This window comes from Tenebrio molitor, chromosome 1, assembly GCF_963966145.1.
Source record: "Tenebrio molitor chromosome 1, icTenMoli1.1, whole genome shotgun sequence".
NCBI lineage: Eukaryota > Metazoa > Arthropoda > Insecta > Coleoptera > Tenebrionidae > Tenebrio > Tenebrio molitor.
Window position 1 is genome coordinate 5,162,839 of NC_091046.1, and position 15,273 is coordinate 5,178,111.

At 33.8% G+C, this 15,273-nt stretch overlaps 1 long non-coding RNA gene across 6 annotated transcripts; it reads right to left on the reverse strand.

Moving 5' to 3' along the window:
* Window positions 1-657: 657 nt before the first annotated feature.
* LOC138133203 (uncharacterized) lies at window positions 658-10,524 on the reverse strand. Of its 6 annotated transcripts, none has more exons than XR_011160280.1 (9): window positions 10,359-10,524; window positions 8,709-8,855; window positions 8,543-8,657; window positions 6,518-8,487; window positions 6,345-6,465; window positions 5,328-6,291; window positions 1,091-1,590; window positions 925-1,033; window positions 658-869 (listed from the first exon to the last, which is right to left on the reverse strand). It is a non-coding gene; the product is annotated as an uncharacterized lncRNA (long non-coding RNA). The 6 variants fall into 6 exon arrangements; XR_011160283.1 differs by having other exon boundaries at window positions 8,709-8,938; XR_011160282.1 differs by lacking the exon at window positions 10,359-10,524 and adding an exon at window positions 10,092-10,144.
* Between the last annotated feature and the right edge of the window lie 4,749 nt (window positions 10,525-15,273).

Here is a 15,273-nt window from a genome sequence, read left to right on the forward strand (position 1 = left end):
AAGGTTCATGCTTGAGCTTATTTTAGATCAGAACACTTACGGCTCCCTTTTTGGGAGTGCGGCTGGAAGAGATTGCCTGACGAAGAAAAAATTCTTTATCAAAGGGAATTTCCCACTTACTCCCTTACACCCCACTAAAATGACGACAATTAAGAGCAAATTAAAAAATATGTAAAGTGACTCCAATTTTCGTAATTATTCTGGATTTCTTTCTGGAAAATGTTTGTGAAAAAATTTTATTGTTCGTTTTTATCTTTCACTTTTCTCATTCTTGACATGTTTCTCTAACCTCCTCACTACTTTTTATCTACGAATCTACGAATTTCACAATTTTTTTTAGTTTTTACAGTACTAGTGCAGTAATAAAGCCTTTTGCCGTCTTACGTCATATTGTCGTACATCAAATTATTATGTAGACAAAATATGTATTTTGAAAAATATTAAAACAGCTAACAAATATTCTACCCCCAATAAATGGAATAATTTGGCGAAATTATACGTACCACAATAATATTTTTCTGATTTTCCCTGTTTTTTTCTTGCCTTTAATTTTTTTTTCCAGTATAGGTAGATGGATTCTCTCCGTAATTTTGTAAATGGGTACTCCAGATTATCTTAATTATTAATACACAGATTTTGCTATGTGAGACACAAAAATATAAATAAAAGAAAGATTAAACTTTAATAAGCACAAAATTCATCATTCATAAAACTTTAAACAATTTTGAAGAATGTGCATTGGCGCGATGGAATTTTTTTTGAGTAACTAAGCTCTGCATTCAATTGTCGGGCAACATGCTGGATACAATTTTGATTGGTCTCCGGGAACTTGAAAACATTTTGGATCTGGTGAACCAACAGTTGGACAACTGGAAAAAAAAGTTAGTCGTCTCTACTTTCAGTTGAATTGTGGTGTTTCCTAACTAGGAGACAGTTACTACGGTTTTCTCTATACACGTCGCGACAGAACATCCACGGAGGGGCATCCACTCACCCAATGGTATGAATCCCCCTTCAGGGTGATTACATAACACTATAACACATTGTTAAATGTATATATATATACTGATATTAATTACGAAATTATCACCCATTCGAGAGTTGCATTGTGAGACAACGAAAAGGATTAGCACTGTTATTGTCTTGATCATCTTGGCGATTAGAACACGCAGTGATCACCTACAGCATCCTGTTCTTATAGTCATCTGAGCTACTTTTTTTTGCCTAACTGAAATTAAATCAAATTGAGCTTTTGGTAATAAAAATACAGTATTGTTATTTTTACGGAAAATTTATTGTGTAACAACGGACTGTCAAGGTTGTGCAATACACCTGCTCAAGAATTTTCAATTATGTTCCAGAAAATTAATATTAGTATGTTTTCATTTGGTTGACCGATCTTAATATTCAAAATACATTTGGAAGGGTATCAATTTTCTTCATTTTTTTTTCAGGTTTATAGTCACCTACGATGTTTATGAATCTATAAGTAAATGAACAATTTACCTTCGATAATAATTTATCAAATATGGTAGATCAGATTCACTAAAATTTTTTCGATCTGATAGGAATACTCCTGAGGATGGAAACCTGGAAAAGACAATAACTCTAGAAATTTTGAAACCACTTAAAATCCAGACAAGCATGTATAAAATAGTACAAGGAAAATATTCTCTTAGTTCTCGCTTTAAACATCTTTTTTTTCATTTTACGTTAAATTATTCTTACTTCTGCAATCTACGTAGCTACTTTCTTGGTAAAAAAAAAATCATTTCATTCTTTTTCCTCTTTTCATATTTTTTTACCCCCTTATTATAAACATTATTTATTATTATTTATGTTACACATCTGTTCGTCATTTATCATTTAGTTATTTTATTTTCCATTTTGATTGCACCGTGCTATCAACAATTATTTAAATCAAAGAAGGCTTTGGATTTTGAAACTTAGTCCCAAATCTAGACTTTCAGATGCTCTGGATGCACGGAAGTATTTTGGGTTGCATATGCTTGTTTCGATTTAAATTTTGAATTATTTTACTGAAACTGGACCAAACAGGCAACAGCACTAGGTATGTCAATTCACCGTTGTTGAAATAGTATATTGTTATACGAGTTGCGCAAGACAGTCTGTTGTCGAACGAGAGGGTTTAAAGCAAATATTTTGAAAAACATTAAAATTCACAGAGCCAACAAATAAATGACTCTTTAAAGGACGAGACGTTTCCATGAGATTATCAAATTAATCAATTTGACGACCTACACGGACCATAACAATATTTTTAACATCATTAAGAAATTTCCATCGTACTGCACAGTTAATTTGAGTGAAAATAAATTATCACGAGTAATAAAGAAATGTTTTATGCACTGTAACTTAAGTTATTTAATCATACCTAACATTACCATAAATCATTTCGCTTATCACAATATGACATGTCATAAGAATGTAATCACGGTTTTAATACAATTTTTCCTAATTTGCTGTTTTAACAAAGCTGTTAACGCATTCATTTTGAATGCGTTAATAAACCATTAACACATCCGAAATTTAGAACCTTTTTGAAGTGAAACTTTTTATGGAAGGGTTTTGAAATTCTGATCGGCAACCTTTTTGTGTGACGAAAAGTGGTGGGGGTAAACACAGTCTCGCACAACGGTTGCGCCAATATTTCTATCTCACTTAAATGTATGTAATTGTGTATACTTCTGTCTTTGTCACACTCACGGCATTTATCGATAATGTCTTCTCTTTAATTTGGAGGCTTAAAAATGAACAATGACTTACGCATTTCGATATTGTTTAGTGTTATCGTTGTTTATAATTTATTTTCTTCATTACAATATACAATTTTGTTGTGAATATGCTATTTAAAAGTGATTGATGAATAATTACAATGTTTCCCTGTAATACAAAAGTTTCACTTCTATCGTGCGTCTTTACGACACATTCTGTTTTTTTTTCAGTTAGTAACACACATTGCCGGCAGCAAATTTACTGCGGTATTCTCTGCTATTTGCCGTATTTCTGAATAATTCATCATTAATTGCAATTTCACTTGCGAAAAATGATAATTATGTTTAGTCTAGATTCAAATTTAAAATTTTACTTTAAATATCAACTTTGAAATAAAAGTGTCACCAAGTGTCACAAAATTCCCTAAATTACCAAAATTGATTTTATTTCTAAAAAACATGTATTTAATATGCAAACTAGAAAAAATGCTATAAAAACCCGTTTTATAAAACTGCCTGCGGCAGTAGTGCTGCAAATCTGACTCGTGTCTTAATATTAAGTTTCGTAAAACTCATGTTTTAATATACCTACTGTTAATTGATTCGTTGCAATAAATCAGATCACTAAAATCATATTGCCTTTAGGACAAATTATTACAAAATATTGTGTTTCATCTTTGTCGTAGCTATCTATCTTTCATTTTTATCTTCCACTTCTTTCATACTTCACACAACCCTTTACTCTCCTGACTATTTTTATCTACCATTTCTTTTTTTTATTCTAAATCCAGCCATTCTGACATTTTTTACTCTTTTTACCTGTCGTCTTTTTTCAAACAATCTCTCGTAAACTTTCCTTATACAGTCTGATTTTGAAAGTTGTGCAGATATCTTAACCTGAAGTAGTACGTGTTAAAAGAAGGTAAAACAACCCAACTTGCCTTATACACATTTTAATAGTTACAAGAGAATCAAAGGAATCAGTTTGTTTGGGAACCGCTGAAAATTTTCAAATTTGGCGGGCAGTTTTTCTGTCGGACTCGGACTCGTAATTTTTTCAGAGGCAGTTTTTTTCGTTAAATTGCCAGGCAAGAAAATTCTCATTGAAATGTCAAGTTTACTTCGACAAAAAAAAGCTCTGGTGTAATTATAAGTGAATATAACTTATCTATTTATTATCTATTTTGTTACATATTTATTTAAAAAATTGTTTGATGAATGACTTTGTGTTGAATATTTTTCACACTAATTGTCGCTTTGAAAACTGTGCTGTTTTTTAGACAAAATTTTTGTATCGCAGAACCAAAATTTTCATAAATAACAGGTGAGATTTTTTAAATGCTCAGTAACTAATAGGAAATCATTTTTGTCAATGTTATAGGAGTATTTTATTGACAAATGTGTCAATAAAATTTCATTCTTATTCATTATTCGTTTATTTTACAGGGTCATTATAAATGATTATACCATCGTAGTAGGCGTTGGCGAGCGTTGGTGGCTAAATTAAATGTGCCCCAAGCTTGATAACATGAGTGAGACTAGCATCGCCGATAGGTGGCGCTACTGGCGGTAGTGGAAATCTGTCTACTAGATTGTTTAACGCTGCGAGACTGGCGGCACATCCAAAATTTGTGTGGGTTTTCAACGCCAACTGCGATGGGACAATCATTTATAATGACCCTGTACATGGTCTTCATAAATGATTGTAGTCGAAGCAGTCCATGAAATTTTTGCCGCTCTATACAGGATCGGGCATCGTATATGCGCATGCGAGAAATCTCGACTTCTAATTAAATAAAATTGTCGAAATTTTTCACACTTACCTACCTTGGTAAGGTACCTACATTTCATAATTTTTTACTTACAAACAAAGCCAAAAAAAGTTAATTTCAACCAAAAAGTCAATTCTGATTTTTATACTGACCTACTTCCTTCCTACTGCACTTCCTATAATTACGAAAGCAGCGGAAAAAAAAAACAATTACATTTTGAATTAAACGCAATTTTATGATCTGCTACTTGCGCTGTCGTAAATTTAGGTGACAATGGAAACTGTCAAAAAAGGTTTAAACGGTCGGCTATATCTTTTGTTGGCAAATTATACCATTGTGCCATAAATCACGCGTCTGGTTTGGGTTTATATAAAAAAGCGAATTATTTAGCCAACCAAGTCAAAATTTGTAATTGTGCCACCAGGGTTTGATGCGCTAGCACGTACAGATTCATTTAGTGCAAAAACTTTATAGGTAAATTAACAGTTAATATCAGAAAACTAACAAAACTGTTACGACCTCATCTATTAACAAAAAAAATTCGCTCTAAGGTGGCGTGAACACGTGAACTGTCAATACTGTCAATTGTCTGAACGGTTTACATATATTCACTTATTTACATAATTTTGATCATTTTCATATGGAGCGGCTACCATAAATTTTACATTCAGTTTTTACGCCGACTACAATCATTTATAATGTCACTGTAAATTACATCGTTTAATGAAAAGGTTATTTGATCGAGTCCCGGACAATTTTTGTCCAAACAAAAATATTTTTAATCACAAAACAAATGTTTTCAGATTTTTTTCCCGCTCACCTTTTACTTGGTCCAAAAACTAACATAAAACCTTCCTACAAAATAGCATTGACCAAGACTCTTAGAGGAATCACACTTCGTAAGACTGGTTGCAACCTTGTGGACAAACGACATGACATAATTTTTTTGCTTACTGTACAAATGCAAGATATCATACTTATCACAGTCACACCTAGGCAGTTCATTTTCTGCTTGATTGAAACAGAGATTAAAACATTAAATTCGACATTGTTCTTTAACACATTGCATTTCCAAATTAACTCTGACATGTGTACTGTCAAATTGCACCTTTTCATAATTTAAACGCAAATTTGTCGCTTAATTTACTAAATTATGCGCTCCAGGCGAAATACTCGAGTGAGGCTTTCACCTCGGAGCGTGTGACGTGACGGCGTGACGGTTGAAAACTAATCCATCGCCCGGGAATAATAGTGTACCCCTCTAAAATGACAACGACGATTAAAAGCAAATTAAAAAAGATGTAAAGTGACTGCAATTTTCATAATCATTCTGGATTTCTTTGTAGATGTTTGAGAAAAAAAAAATATTGTTCGTTTTTATCTTTCGCTTTTCTCATTCTTGACATATTTGTCGCTACTTTTTATCTACGATCTCTCCTTTTTTATTTTACCCCACAATGTCTAATTTTCAATAAAAATATAGACCACAAAATGTTGTAAGCTTTAATATGCACAAACCACTATTGTCGAAAATTACACCACCTAGTAACAATTTTATTATTCGTAAAAACAAAAATTCTTGTTTTAAAAAATTGTTTCAAGAATATATGGTTTCGTGTTTCAGCGTTGGAAGTTCTTTCGCTAATCCTACAACCCTAGCAACACCTACAACAGTTTAATGCACGCTGCATTGAAATCTTGGACAACAATGTGGAAATGGTTTTGACTGGTCTCCAGGAATTCTGACACAGTTTGCATCAGAGTTCAACTCTGCCCTACCACACCTGAAAAAAAATTGTTACTAGTCAACTTCACTTAACTTACTCAATTTTCTAACGGTTCTTTGGAAAATAACGAACCATCCGGTCCGCAAGTCGCAACAACACAAGGATTACTGAGGGCCAATTGTTGTCCCACCGGGACGGGCCCAATGCCAGGAACGTTACAGAATGCTTGATCTAAAACACGTTGCTCAACTTACACCAGTACTATCTACGATGATGTTAGTACCGTTTTGGGAGTCTTGAGACTCGCATTGCGAGATAACTAGAACGATTAATACTGCTGCTGTCTTGATCATCTTGACCATGTGGAACACTCACTGGTCTACTTATCACACTTCACTCATCTGCTCGTGCATTCGCATGATCCTATATCTGGCCAGTGTGCTTTCCACCCGATTAAAAACTTGATTAAAACCATTTCATTCGACATTGTCAGTTAATCCGTTACGTACTGTCAAATGCACCTTTTCGAGATTGAAATGCAAGATTGTTTCTTACAAACAAAAGACCCATTATCAAAATGTAATTGTTATCAAAGCATTCAAATATGACTAACTTGGATATAATAATAAATTATTAAGAAAGCAGAGAATGAAGGAATTTTTTCTAGTCCTATTGTACAATACTGTAATTATTAAAGAGTTTTTTTTATTAGATAACAGGGTTCATTACCCACCGATCGTTGAATAATAATTTGAAAACTCACGGCAAATATCATAGCAACTAGTTTATAACGTTCAATCATAAATTTTAATGCAATTGTATCAAGTATGCAAAATAATAATTGTAAAACGTCAGTTTCAGTTTGTCTAATAATGAAACTTATTTATCAATTTCTCTTCATAGTCGTAGAAAAAGTATAGTATTCTACTCGCGGGTAATGGCTATTACTCACTCGGATGAATTACGTCACTCGCCTTCGGCTCATGACACAAAATCATCCTCATGAGTAAAAGCCAGCCTCGCACCGGTTTCTAGCACCATAGAAACAGAAAGGACTACCCGCAATGTCAAAATTTATTTTATCTCTTATTTTGACTACGGGTGAGTGAAGTTTTACCGCCCGAGCGAAAACACCCACTTCTAATCAATTTAAAATTCTCAAAAAATTCAGGAATGATTGTGTATCAGTCTGTAAAAATTTCAAAATTTTTAATGAAACAGGTAAAGATTTTGTTTTAATTCAATAACCGCCACATTAATTTACATAATTTTTCAATGAGAGTCCTTTCAAACATTTAGGAAAAATTTGGTGTCATTGAAATCATGAAAACATCACCAGTTTTTGAAATAAATGGGATTTGATATTAATGTGCAAAATTTAGCTATGATTTATTATTAAATTGGGCGGTCAGTTCCACAAAAGAGGTTGACGTAGGTTGTTTATGGTACCCTTTAGGGACTTAAGAATTACTACAAAAGTGGTCAACAGATGTTTCCCAACAATGAGGTATTTATTTATGATGACACTGCAGTTGTAAATCTTGGTCATTTTTCGCTCTTAATGTTAAAATTGGAATAATTCAAAAACGAATAATTATCTTTTGATGCAAATTTCATAAGCGTCTAAAATCTCTGTATGTTAAATTTCATAAAAATCCGTTGGCAAATAACCGAGATATTAGGTAGGAAAGTCTTAGCTGAGACACTGTATTTGTAAATAATTTCGCCCATCGTCATATAACATACCTACCACAAGAAATTGCACCACTAAAATAATAACGGACTGTGTTAAAAGAAAAACGAAAATATGGAAACAAAAAACTAAAAATTGTTTATTGAGTGCAATTGTCATAAATATCCTCATTTCGCGTATAAATTCTTTGTGAAATAATTCCTTCTTTCTTTTTTATCTTCTCCTTCTCTCTTACCATTTCTTCGTTTACATAGTTATTGTTTTTTCTCTCTGCGACCTTTAAAAGTACGATGTGCCCAAAAACATAAAGCAAAAGATGTTTCACATTTTAATGACTACAAGATCTATCGTACGTTAAAATTGTAACAGTTAGTAATAATTTAGTGATCACAAAAACCTAAATGACTTATCAAAAACTGTAGAAATTGTAGTTTTTCATCTCCCTTTTGACAGTTTAAGGCTTGTTGCAGCTAATTTTCGGACAACATTCTGGATAGGGTTTTGAATCGTCTCCGACAACTTCATGACAGTTTTTATCATCCGAATGCATCAGAGGACAACTAAAAAAAAAGTTGTTAGTCGTGTACCTTCACATGAATCGTTACGTTTTCTAACGGGACAGAGTGAAGATTTCCTTGGGTGTGGCACGTCGCAAGAGAACAACCAGGAAGGGAGACTTGTTCACCCGGCGAGATGTATCCAATTTCGGGATGGAAACAGAAATCATAACCTTCAACACATTGTTAAAAGTACACCTACTTTCTTATCTACGAATCAGTACCGTCTTGTGGAGGATTGGGGAAACGAGACTCGCATCGTGATAAAACCAGAACGATTAGTACTATTGCTGCTGTTTTGATCATCTTCGCGATGTACAATTTCCGTCTGGAAAACTTTGTCCTGGTAGTCTGGTAAGCTGATTTCTTGCCTGATTGAGATATCGATTAAAGCGTTAAATTCGATATTGTTCTTTAATTCGTTGCCTTTCGAAACTAATTCTATCGAGAGACGCTACGACAAATTGATCGTTTTGCTGATAATGGTGATAATTAAACAAAACAAATGAACCAGAGAACAGCAATTCAACTTGATTTGGAGGATTCTAAATGCAACTGTTCTTCCGTGGCATTTTGTGGTGGACAAATATTCAAGGAATTGACAGATGAGGTTTTAGAAACAGAGTTTAGCATCCCTAGTTTTTAGCAAAAGCTATTAGGAAAAAATAGATTAGGCTAGAACATCCCTTTAATATGGCTACCTACAAATTTACATTAACATTAAGTATCGGACAGCTCTTGCTGCTCGATTTGTTGCACAATTACAAGATTTCTTCTGCTCATTACTCACATTGCATTTTAACACCGTAAAAAAAAACAATAGACTTCTGGCCATTATTAAAATTCACTGATGGGATTATTAAAGCAATCAAATACGAATTAAATAGATGTGATTTTTCAAAACTAAACAATTAAACGGTTTTATAGCTTTAATTGGAATAACAATAAAGAGAACGTCATAACTGTCATTTCTGTCAATAAACTTTTCCTGCAATTACGACACTTAATTAATTTAAAAAAATATCCACAAGTTCACACTTATTTTTTCAAATAAGAATTATTTAAAGATTAAAAAATTACAAGCAATATCTCTAAAAGTTCCAAACACACTATAATAATATACCAAAATGTGTGTCTTTTTATGCTCTACAATTCTTCTTTGAGCATTAGATTTGTAATATGCAAAATACTGAAAATCGGACGCCATCTTTGAAGACGCACAACACAAGACGCTCAGAGAAAAAGGTTTGATTCTGAGAATATACCAAGTCCCTCGCTTGTGTTATTTTTTCCTTTCACTTGATTTTTTGGCGCAAAATTACTGCACTACGTCTATTCTTTTACTTCAGCAGTAAAATATGAAAAATGGGTGAAGCTGTTATGTTGAAGAATTTGTTAGTTCAGTAACACAAAGAACAATCACACCATTAGGTATGGATGGTTAATAATTAGTTGATTCAGGTTTAGTTAATTGTTAGCTAAGTACTCAAGTGTTTGGCTTTTACCAGCGATAGGACCAAATGTAGATTAAGTCACACTCGCGCTCAGCAAAAAGTAAACTGATTTCTTTCTACTTATTCCGTTACCAGATAAAAGTTAATAAGTACCTAATGTTAGCTTAACCTTCAACTCTTGTTATTGCGTCAAAGCAAAACAAGAATTTACCAGAAGAATGGAGAGAGGGGAAATTTGTTAAAACCGGTAAAAAATGTAAACAATAAGCGATTTGTACGTTTTTCAATCTTTGTCGTGGTTCTTTTGTGGCTATTTGAACATAGCACAAATGAAAAAATGATTGAATCACTTAAATTGTTAGTGGACAGTTAAAAACGCGAGTACCTAAGGAAACACAATTTTGCACAGAAACAACTTACCTACAATTATTTCCTGCAAAGAGGATTCTAAAACTTGCACAAATTTAGAAAATAGCAGTTACGTCAAATCTGACAACATCTAAAATAAAACGTCATTTTTGTCGATGGCTACTGGATAACAAAATTTTAAAAAGGATGTCTTGGACATACCGGGTGACTCTTAATGATTGAAATAATTTTTGTTCGGTTGGCAACACATTTACAATTTTATGTTGGTACACTTGACTGTCAAATTCAAATATGACAGTTCAAAGGTGAAAATAAATCAAATTGTCATTATTTATTTCTAGAATGCTAACCCAGAAAGCGAATCAATAGACAATTCTTTGACAAACGACTAAGCCATGGCCTCCTAGATCGAAAGAGACAAAGTCTCTTATATGGCCCGCCGCATTGGCTAGTTTCAGGCCTTTTCGTGTTTTTTAAGAGGGCAGCACATTAAGGGGCTTGTAGGGTTGCCTATCTTCAGTAACATAACCTTAAATAATGGACAGTGTAAGGTTATTTCTGTGTAAATTGAGCTTTTCTAATTACCCGAGTGACAAGTGTAAAACACGAGCGTAGCGAGGGTTTTAAGGCCTCGAGGGCAATTAGAAAAGCCCAATTTACCCAGAAACGAGTTGCATACAAAATTTTATTGTTTGAAACGACGTCCCTGAAGCTTAAAAATCTTTTAAAAATGGTTCCGCATTTGCTTTTGACAGTTTTGACAAATTTTTCAAGACCTGTCAGAAATGTAACTTTGAATGTGTTGTCTAGAGCAACGGTTCGTTATCTGCTCATTTTGCTTTAGGGCAGTTAAGAGACAGTTTACAAAGGAGAAAAATGAAAATTTGTGACAGTTGAAAACAATAACTGTATTTAATTCTCATTTTTCTGAAACTGAGACTTGTAAAACTTACTGATCGTTCTAAAAGCTGATTTTTGATGATGCGATCTGCATTGCAAGTCGCTACAAAAGTAGTTACAAATTAAATAAAAAGATTAGTGTGCAATCAACTGGCCGTAGGCGGAAGATTTAAACCTCATCAAATAGTTCATCCAAAAATGTAACCTACACCATCGTCAAAGGGAGGAAAACTTCGACGCAATTAAACTACAACGCAAGCGACCACGTCGACCCGTGAACCTTGTCGAGTTTTATTAAGTGCGTTAAGTCTTTGTGTGCTTCACAAAAGACCCGAGCGGATGGTACTTTTGAACCGATCTAATTAGAGCAGCAGCGATTTTTTATTCCCCGGTCAAATGAATAGTTGCAAATTTTGCATTGAAACCGCACAATATCTCATTTGTCTGGTGTCAATCAAAATCCGGAATGTAAAGTGTTCCGGGCGACTCAATTTTCTCGATCATTTACCTTTAGCAACAAATGTGTTGCGCACAAACAACTAATTGTTATTTTTGGCAGAACAGCGTTTTACACTTGAACCAAAGTGAATTATTGGGAAAGAGTGTGGGGCGAGTTCGTGGGGGATGTTAGATTAGCGAGTTCGTTATAAATTCCATTTTTAACCATCTGATTTTACAAAACCTTGACATGATCGTCTAATCCCACCCAGAGAGCAGTACTAATCTACGTGTATTAAAGTAAGTAATGAAGAGGGTGGAGTTCGGTCGATGGTTAATTATGTTTCAAAATCCAATAACTCCGTGAAAAGCTGCACTTCATGTTAAATCCATTTTATAACCAACCTATCCTGTCATGACAGACATCCATATATCAAAATAAAATACGCTGCCAATAACGCATTAACAGGATTAATTCGATGCCATAATGGCTTTACATCCAACTACTACACACTAACAATTTTTTTTTGAACTTTGATGGATCGCAGAATTTACAACTGCATTTATTCGGACAGGAGGAAACACACAGAAACAGTTTGTTTCTGTGCCAAACTCTAACCAATAAATTTTCAACATTACTTCGCGGAAGAACTCAATGGGGCAAACTCAATTTATGTTAGACAATAATGAGAAAACTAGTAAAAAAATTCCATACCTCTTAAATTTGAAGATATGGGGACTCAAAAGGTGCAGCTTTGATCTCATGTATTTTAAATATTAAAACAGTAGTTTTTGGTTCGACACTGTCAGAATTTGAGAATTTTCTCCTGTGTGAACGGATTTTGATAAATGTCACCACTTGTCAAAACGAAACGTCAAGCTAATTTTTAAGATTTTAAGCGATTTGGTGCCTTTAAGGGGCTCGTCGAATAAAAAAACGTTGTACTAAACTCGTTTCACTCGCGTTTTAAACTGGCTCACTCGTGCCAAAAAACCCCAATTTACACAAGAACTCGTCAAATAAACTACTACTATTTAATGAGTTCGTATGTAAATTGGGCCTTTTTTCTCACAAGTGGGCCATTATTAAACGCGAGTGAAACGAGTGTTTTAAAGGCCCACGAGTGCCAAAAAAAGGCCCAATTTACACACGAACGACTTGAATACAACGTTTTTTTTCGAAATCTTTAAAATTAGCTTGACGTTTCGTTTTGACAAGTTGTCACATTTATCAAAATCCGTTCACACAGGAGAAAATTCTCAAATTCTGACAGTGTCGAACAAAAAAAGATTTTGACTATTTATCTTCTACTAGCCAGTGGCATAATAATTCTGAACGATTGTGATCAGGTTTGCAATTACATATATACTTCATTACTTCCAGCATTTCCAAATAGTAATTTTATGTCCGTTTTACCTCAAATAACGTACTTGCCGTATTTGCCATGGCTTTGATTTTTCTCTCTCATTTCCATGAATACAACAAAAATGAAATATTTGCAGACTATTGGGATACATTGAATGTTTTCAAATTGTCATCTATTAATGACACTAATGGTTGGTTTACATAATTTTTTTTAGAAATGTCTAAAAAATGTTGGCCAAGATTCCATGTCCGGAATAGTATCGGGCCTTCAAATAAATATACAACGTGTCTCAGAAATAAGTACATTAATTTTAACCAGTGACAGTTCTCGTCAAGAACAACAAAATTTTTATGTACAGTTGCGGCCGTTGAAATCTCAGACAGGAAAGATTTAAACACTCTGTATAAATTCCGAAATTTGATTAGTGTAAACAGAATTTTCATCAAGGATTATCAAGTCAGTGTCACTATTTGACATATTAGGTCAGAATCGCGCGTAACTTTTGAAATGCCGCAATTATCTGATTTGCAAAAATGTGTTTGACTGAGGGACGGTGTGAGTATAAGAGCCTTTGCGAGAGAAATTAATGTGGATAATGTTTGAGTGACATTTTGAGAAACGTCACTTTCAATACCATTTACAAAGCTAAAAGTTTGGCGTTGTCAAAGTGTCTGAGTTTTCAACGGCCGCAACTGTACATAGGTACTTATAATTTTTTCGAAATTTAATTTTCATTTCGGTATTTTTCCCCCATAAATTGACGAGCTGTCTATTTACTCGCATTTTCTAGTTATTTGACCCAATGACAGTGACCGTGAAATAATAGTTTTTGTAAAATCAACGCAAAACATTGTGTTTTTACAATAGAGTTTTTCCGCTCTGCGGGCGAGGTGTAGTTTTTAGTTAGTTTTGTCCGACTCCACAAGGCAGGTGTTTACGCGTTGAGTCTGTGATTTAAGATAAAATTTTGTGAAGATGGCGAGTTTATGTTCCAGTAGTAAATACATAGAGATTGTGTTGGTGTATGGTGAAGCGGGAATGCTCCTCGAGTCTAGAGCATTTCAGTGCTACTTCTTGTAAGGGTACATGAAGGACTTGGTATATTCGATCCCAATTGACACAATTGAAGTTTTAAGAAAACGGGTGGAAAATGCTGTCACAACAATTCGCAATAACAGAGGAATGCTGGAAAGAATGGAAGAATCATTTCGTCGGCGCCTTCATTATTATTGACAATAACGGCGGTCACTTTGAACACTTCTTCTAATGGTTACCGATTAGTCTAATTACTTCATGAGAATTTTTACGGATTAATACACTAATTTCAGAGACATTTTGTGTCCTTATTTGGGTATGGGCGATTCATTAGGGTCAGTTTAAAATATTTATTATTAAAATTGTTTTCATTTACTTAATATCTATCATATTCTTCTCTTTTTTCTCTTCCACCCTTATCATTATAGGGGGCAACGGCCGTGGCAATTAGCCGCTGTACTTAAGTTTGCAAGAAACAAGTGAAAGTTTTTTTGCATTTGTTTTTTGTTCTTCGCTTATCGGCATCGGCGAAGCAAGTAATCCCCATAGGCGGGTAACGAAATTTGTGCCAAATCTTTCAATAATTTTAATTGAATAAGGTTTAGGAAAAAAATATATTTAAAATTATTGTTGGTATTAACAAGTTCTATTACCAATTAAAATTAATGTACTTATTTCTGAGACACGTTGTATATTTAGAGTAGGCGTAGGAGACATTCTAATTCTTTTAAGTGTAAAGTAATTTTTGTAGGTAACCAATTATTCTCCGGAGTTGCATAGTATGCATAGTAAGCTTTTTCCCAATTTCATATTGTCATATTCCGTGGAGGGAGAATAGGGAGAATGCACTACCAAAAATTAAAATATTTTCTAACCTAATTTTATTTCGTTAAAATGTCAGGCGTTTCTTGTGTCATTTTCTACGCTGGAAAAATGTTGCAAACAATTGAATTTCCGTAGGTTGCTCTAAATATAAATTTATTTGAAGGCCCGTTACAAAGCACTTTTACTTTTAGCGTAGGTATACTCCGTACGGTGATTGCACGTTTTTAAATTCTAGTTCCAAAACATAAAGCAGTGAAAAATACTAAACTCTCCATCTCAATTGTTTCACGTTATGTAGAAAACCATTGTATCCCTGCAGATTAATTCCCGCCAAACCGGTTTCTGTGTCTGTCTTCTGTCAAAAAACGTGCAATCTACCAGAGTACGGAGTATACCTTATT